The following is a 7,874-nucleotide window of genomic DNA, read 5'->3' on the forward strand; positions in this document are numbered from 1 at the left end:
GCGTGACCATGGTCAAGTCACTTAACCTTTTCTTGTCCCAGACATCTGCCCCAGGCCAAATGTAACAATGAGTTACTTACCTGTCCTGAATCAGAGACTACACACTAGTTGTTTCTCACAACAATGAAATAAAAAAATCTAGACCAAAGATAATTTAAAAAATGTTTAGATCTAAGATTAAACCTACATTAGATCTATGAGGTTTTAAAAATTATAACTATTTTAATAAAATCAATTTCCATTTAATTACATGCATTTTATTTTATACATTTAAAATATTATTCTGAAAAAGATTCCACAGGTTTAAACAGATTGCCAAAACCATTCAGGGAGCGCATGCAAACAAGGTATGAAATACACACAAAAAGGTTAAGAATTGTTTTAGAACAGAATGGAACTATAAGCCAGAAATGCTCTATGCCAGGCACTGTGCTAAACACTTAGCAAATATTATCTCATTTGATCCTCACAACAATCTTTGGAGGTAGGTGCTATTTTTATCATCATTTTATAGTGGAAGAAACTGAAGCAGGTGGTTTAAGTGATTTGCCAGAGTCAGGCATCTAGTTAATTGGAAGGGTTTCCTGACTTCAGCCCCAGCACTCTATCCAGTGTGCCACCCAGCTACCTCCAGCCTATAGGGGTGCTAATGTCAGAAAGAAATATTTACAAATTACTTTCTGTTGTGTAGGCTAAGTAATAAATTTTAAGGATGACAACAAAAATGTATTTAGAAACTTTTAATGAGAAACTGAATTGATTTTTGGTTGCATTTAATTCTTTTTTTTTTCTGCTACATCTGCCAAAGTTCACAAAGGGGTTTCTTTTGACATGAAGATCCAGGACAAGGTCACTTCTGCAGTATAGGAGGGAAATTGACACACTATTGTTAGGTAGCATTTTGTTCACATGCAAATGGACATAGTATTATTGTAATAGGTCTGTCACCTGATTTCTTTGGAAAGAAAGAAAAGGGATGTGAAAGGAATTTTTATTCAAGGAAAAAAAGCAAAAAAAAATGGTAATGTTTGAGGAATCTCTCCTAAGATTGCATTTATTTCTAAATTTACAACTTTTTAATCTCTCTCTAGGTGCTGTAAACTACAAACAATGATCCAGGCTTAAACCTTCAGAGAAATGTCATACTGAAAATAAAAGAAGTTAAATTTACTGGTAAGAATAGCTTCCTTAATTAAATACTCAATGTATTTTTGAATAAGGTTAATTATTGTTGCAATATGTTGAAGATGGGAAGAACTTGAGGGCTATAAGAACATGAAATAAAGCAGATGTCATGAAGCTGTATGTGTGCTATAATATGACGGCAAAATTTGTGCAGGAAAATTATAGAATATCTTCATCTTTTAAAACATAAAATGATGGGCTCTATTATTGCAAAGCAAAATATTTACTTAAAAGTGTTCTTGTTTTCTTTTGCTTGTTTTTGTTTTTGGAAGGAGGAGCATAAACTGATAATACTGATAGCAAGGGATGTTGGGAAATGCAGTTTTTGCTGACTAGAAAAATGAGAGGTCACAAGGAGAAATCTGAGAATTTTAGAGCTTCACAGAGAGGATGTGTGCTAGCTGTGTGAGACTGAAATTAAAAGGAAGTGCTACCACAAAGTTAATCCACTCTTCAGTGTCTGGAGCCTTTTCTGGGTCACTAATCCATTTAAGGAATCATCTGCCTGTAAAGAATTTGTTGTGTGCCAGAGAGTACATATATCTACCCTGCTACTACCAGGAACTGGTGAATTTATCCCTCCTCCACTTCTTCGCCCTCTCTGGTCTTATTGTTCCCTGCCTAACCCCCTTTGCTAACCCTCTGAAGTCCCATGCTCTTCTTTGTACACTGTTTACTTGCTGATTGCACTTTTATAATGGGCTTTTTCTCTAGATCAGCTCAACTGATCTGAACTGCATTCTGAAAAAAATTAAGATGTGAATTGGGGGCTGGAGGTGTAGGGACCAGGACAAAAGGGAATCCTTGAGACCAATTGCCCTAGACTTAACCATGAGGCCCCTTCTGGTGAAACAAAGAGGGGCTTCATTAGATAATGGGACATTTCAGTCTATTTGAATGGTAGAATGTAGCAATAGGGAAATTCTGATACAGAAAGTGAGTGATCCCTTGATCCCCTCATATCACATCTTAGATTTTTTTTTTTTTTGGAACTCACATATTTAAAGCAATCCTAGAGCTTACAGACAGGAAGAAGAACAAGAATGGTTCTAGCTTTACTGTTATAATCTAAATCACCATGTTAGTAACTAGTCATTTCCTGTTTCTTTGAACATGATCAGTTTCAATTCTTGTAACATTATTTGGAGGTCTCCATGTTCAAGACCTCTTGTTCCTCTTCTGAAATCTGAATTTATAACTATATTTATTTATTACTAGTAATTTTTTTAATTGGAGGGGAAATGGAATATCACAATAATATCTTCCCCCTTCAAAAAAAAGGGAAAAAAAAGTAAAGAAATGAAAGGGTTATTGAAGCTTTTTTTTTTTTTAATGCACAGAGGGAATAGAAGGAAGTTCAGAGGGAAATACAGCAGGATAGCTTGAAAGTAACATATCCAAAAGTTTCAAGTTGATGACATCACTTCCTGGGCACCTAAATACAAAATAGCAATAAGGAACTCCAGGTATGCTCTGCAAGAGTTTGCTTGGTTGGAAAATAAAAATGGCCGATTTGGAGGCAGTAAAGCTTTGCTCAACAACTCAAGGGGTCCTGAATGCGGAGGCTTAATTCATTCCTTTCTCTTGCTACTTTTAAGTAAATCTTCTTTTGTTAACTCTTTAATGAGCTAGGAATGTCTCCTTTGATCTTATTAATCATGAATGACCAGGGGACTTAACCTGCAACTCAGCCAGCTCAGAAAGCCAGATTTTCCTGATTCGGTGGCTACCTTACTTTCTACTATGCCACAATATCTCTCAAGAGGATAGTATAATGTTGTACTAATAATAGAAATTCATGGCATCTTGACTGTTTATAGGGCTATATGGATTAACATTTGGCATTCCCAAAGTGGTTTGTCTTGTTCAATTTTCTTGAAAAAAAAATAATACTCTTCCTTTTGTTCCAGCTGAAGATGAATCAAATTACTTTGTCATTCTAAAAATAACAATTTTCATTGTAGTACATGGAAGCTTATCTGTGAAACTCTCGGGCAGTAGGAATCCTGTTTTGTTAAACATTCACAAATCACACTGTATATGCCCCTTAAATTTCATTCCAACACTTGGAATTTAGTTTGTCTGATGTGTGGCTTCACTTGAACATAAACAATTGCACTGCAATATATGTTGCTACAATGAAAATCCTTATTTATTTTGGAGCATGATGAATAATGCCTAAGTCTTTGATTACATTTAAAAACAAGAATACCTTTCCATTTTTCTTCCAAGACCTAACTGTATTTCAACATTTTAGTGCATATTTCTGTATATTACATGTTAATTATTTATCATACTTTGTGAAAATGTATCAAATGCCAGTATGTTTGCACATATGTATTCATGTATGTATATATACATATATATATGTAGATAGATCAGATAGATAATTAGATATATTTTATCTCATTATTTCAGCTAAGGCATTTGCCGTACTTCTAAGAAGAAAAGACACTGCAAATAGAAAAATAAATAAAGAAATTTGTGCCAGTGATGATAAAGCACAATGAACAATTCCATTACACTTACTGCATATCTTCAGGGAATAGGTGCATTGATGGATTGATGGGTTGCATCGTGGTGTATGACTCCATTTATTGATTATAGTAGGCTTCCAATAACACAGGGAAGGCTATATATACTGTAAATCTGGGTGATGGATGAACTACATGGCAAAGTAAGTGTACTACTTGCATTTAATTCAGTCCAAACTGCTTTGGTGTTCCAGAAGAGCACAGCTGGATTCCTTAGATTAATAGATACCTTGGCTAACTGGTAAAAGCTTGGTCAAGATATTGAATATTTTTCAAAGAAATCTTATCAGGTACGGAGGATTGATGACTAGTGTCAGAGAAGGCACCCTATTCTTGAGGATAATTAACTTCTAAACCGTTTAGAGCAATAACAGATGGATACTAATAAAAGAATGTTATATAAAAGTAAAATCTCACCCTAAGAAATAAGAGATGCAAACCATTAAAACTAAGGTGTACAGGAAGAATATCCTTTCTATTCAGTAATTAAGTCTAGATTTTCAATATCTCTAGTGATGGAACATTCACAATTTGTTAGAAGATTCCATCAGATGCTGGAATACTTCATATTAATATTTCATGCTATACGTATTTCATAATGATAATTCTGTTTAGCTTTTTTCTCTACCTATGATTTCTGTATATTTCTAGCTCTATGTTCCTGCTCCACAATTAATAATTCTTTTTCATATTTGATGTTTACACTTTTAAAATATTTATGGGCTGTTATCATGCTCCTTTATTGTTGTTTACCCAGGCTAGGCATATTGAGAACTCTTGCATTTCCTCACCAGCCAATCACTCTATTTCCTTTATCATACTTTTGCCTGTTCTTTGGATTGTTGCCAGTTTGCATTCACAATTCAGACAGCAAGGTGCCAAAATAAGGATTTGTCAGTTGCATGAAGAGGACCTTGTCTGAAATCACATTTAGAGAGAATTTTGAGCTCAAAGGTAGTAAAACTCAGGTTGGATTAAATAGGGAAGCAAAGCTAGACCAGTATGTTGTATACAATACATAAAAATGCAATTGTGATTTGGAATCGCTTCTAAGAAGTGTCAAGATTGAGAAACATAAGGAAAAAAAGTACTTCTTTGTGGAATGTGGAAATGTTCCCTTTTTTGCCTTGAATAATATGACTAAATTTCTATATGTTTTCAATTATACCATAATTGATGTTTGGCATAGTTGGTGCTTAATAAATGTTTACCGAATTGAATTATTTAATTGCATTGATGGTCAAGTTAAGTCAACAACCTATTATTATCATGCACTGTGTTAAGTGCTGAGTATACAAAGAAGGGCAAAAAAGTAATCCCTGCACTTAAGAGGCTCACATGCCTTGGGGGAGACATCATTCAAACAGCTATGCAAACAAATATTTTAGAGAGGGTAAATTGGTGGTAATCTCAATGCTAGAGAAGGCGCTAATATTAAGGGGGGGTCATAAAAGTCCTCTTGTAGAAGTCGGATTTTTAGCTGAGACTTGAAGGAAGCAAGGGGATCCAGGAGCTAGAGAAAAGGAAGAACATTCCAAGCATATGAATCAACCAATTAAAAACCCACAGAATCTGGAAATGGAGTGTCTTGTGCAAGGAAAAGCAAGGAGGCTGGTATCCCTGGATTACAGAGAATCTGGAGTTGAGTAAAGTTAAAGACAATTGGAAAAATAAGACTAGATCAGGTTATGATCAGGACTTTGAATGCCAAACAGGGGATTTATTATTTATTTTTCCCCTGGACCTAATAGGGAGTCACTTGAATTTATTGAATAGGGGTATGACATGATCAGATGTCTGCTTTAGGAAGATCACTTTAGAAACTGAATGGAAGATGAATTAGAGTGGGGAGAGATTTGTAGCAGGGTTACTATAACGTTATTATAATAGTCTAGGATCGAGGTGATAATGGCCTGCTCTAGGGGTTGATGGCAATGTCAGAGAAAAGAAGGGGGTGTTTATGAAAGGATACAAAGGTAGAAATGCTAAAACTTCACAATTGATTGGATATAGGAGGTAAGAGAAAGGAAGGAATTGAGGACAACCCTGAGTGACAGGGACAGTTGGTTGTGTCCTTGACAGTAATAGGGAAGTTTGGAAGAAGAGATGATTGTAATATAGCTATGTTTCTCATTCCGGTCTATAATAGCTTTTTGATCTTTAACTTCATTTTTTTTTACTATTCTTATATAGAGAAAAAAAATTTTTTCTCAAAATAGGTTGAGGAGCTTGTGATGGGGGTGGTAAATATCAGATCACAGTAAAGAAAATGGAAAAATAAAGTCATAGAACTAAACTAAACCAACCATGGCCATGTTGAAGTAATGAGTTTTTAAGTTAATAGTTTTTGGCTTATTTTTGGCATTAAACTAGACCTTCAAGGCACAAATACATCAGAAGTGAGGAAGTCCATGACACCATACCATATGGATCTTTAGAAATAAATCCAACAGAAGGAACAAAGGCATAATACTGAGTATAATGATAACAAGAAATCCATGTTCATGGAAAATACTATAAAACATCAAATAAAATTTCCCCTTCCACAGAAACTGATTTTTAGGGGGATAGGTAGGTTATTGGAAGAACAGCTAGATAAATACAATGGATAGAACACATGGGCCTTTGAAATGTCAAACTATCTTTGCCAAGAAAACCCCAAAAGAAGAATTGGACACAGCTGAAATGACTGAACAACAAACAGATTATTGGAATATACTAGGACTAAAGTAATCCATGTCTAGATATCAATATAGAATATGTCTAGAGAGGTGAAGAGACTTGAAAGCATTCCATTTGAGGAGGAATTGAAGGAACTGAAGATGTTTAGGCAGGAGAAGAGAAGACTCATGACTTCTAAGGACATGTACTAGAAGAAAGATTAGACTCTTGGTCCACTTAAAAAATGAAAATAAAATGTAAATAGATATTGATAGACTTTTTTTAATCTCTGAGGTAGCAGTGAGTGGTAGATCAAAGGTTGTTTAATCTTTTAGTTATTCTAACTGATTTTTTCCCTACCTGTCTCTTACTTCATAGGAGGAAAAGAGTGCAATCTGGGCAGAAATTCATCACACATGCATTCAAATCCTTAGAAATAAAGCAAACCAGTGAAGCATGATATACATAGTAGAGATATGCAAAAACAGAACTGCCATATGACTTTCAGTCTAGTAAGTGATCAAACATTAAATTACAAAGAAAATCAGTGCCTCAAATCAAAGTCTAACAGAACCAATCATAATGATACTGCAGTGGAAACTTTATATATAAACATCAAAGATCAGTTCCTTTACATACTTTACCAGCAATGAAGAGGCAGAGGAAAAGAAACATTTCAAAGCTAGTTGAGAAGTCTGAACATTGCAGTTATTTATGTCCATGTGCTAGAAAGAGGAAGAAAATAAAATTATGATGAGCTAATATTGTTGTTGTAATTGTGTCATTCTTCAGTCATGTACAACTCTTTGGGGTTTTCTTGGCAAAGATACTAGAGTGGTTTGCCATTTCCTTCTCCAGCTCATTTCCCAGATGAGGAAACTGAGTTAATTGACTTGTCCAGAGTCCCACAGCTAGTAAATATCTGAGGCCAGATTTGAGCTCAGGAAGATGAGTCTTCCTGATTCCAGGCCAGGTGCTCTAACTACTGTGCCACCTAGCTGTCCAAAGCTAATGTATGTATGTACGTATGTATGTGTGTATGTATGTATCCATCTATCTATCTAACATTAGATATATCTTATATATGTATAAACACATATACATATGTAAATATATATGTATAGTATATTGAACTTGGACATTTGATAGAGACTAGTTCATAGCATCTATATAGTGTATATGGAGTGCTAGACTTTGAACCAAAACAATCTGGGTTCCAATCCTACCTCTGATTCTTTTATCTAGACATGCCACTTAACGTTTTTCAGCTATAGTTTTCTCATGTGTAAAGTGAGGGGATTGTACTAGATGGTTTCCAAGGTCCTTTCCTTACCTAAATCTGATACTGTAATAAGGAAAGCACTTTATATGGAAGCACTACATAGTGTTCACTGGGGTGTGTAGAAACCGCTTCCTTTGTTCCTTCCTTCCTTCCTTCCTTTGTTCCTTCCTTCCTTCCTTCCTTCCTTCCTTCCTTCCTTCCTTCCTTCCTTC

At 35.0% G+C, this 7,874-nt stretch overlaps 1 protein-coding gene across 4 annotated transcripts in view; it reads left to right on the forward strand.

Annotated features, from left to right (window-relative positions):
* CHL1 (cell adhesion molecule L1 like) overlaps positions 1–7,874 on the forward strand; it is a 279,234-nt gene that overhangs the window by 54,252 nt on the left and 217,108 nt on the right. For all 4 annotated transcript variants that reach the window (XM_027863960.1, XM_027863965.1, XM_027863963.1 and 1 more), the window contains exon 2: positions 1,092–1,173. The gene's annotated coding sequence lies outside the window, so the exon portion shown is untranslated. The remainder of the gene's footprint in view (positions 1–1,091; positions 1,174–7,874) is intronic.

This window comes from Vombatus ursinus, unplaced genomic scaffold, assembly GCF_900497805.2.
Source record: "Vombatus ursinus unplaced genomic scaffold, bare-nosed wombat genome assembly UNPS02014773.1, whole genome shotgun sequence".
NCBI classification, from domain to species: Eukaryota; Metazoa; Chordata; class Mammalia; order Diprotodontia; family Vombatidae; genus Vombatus; species Vombatus ursinus.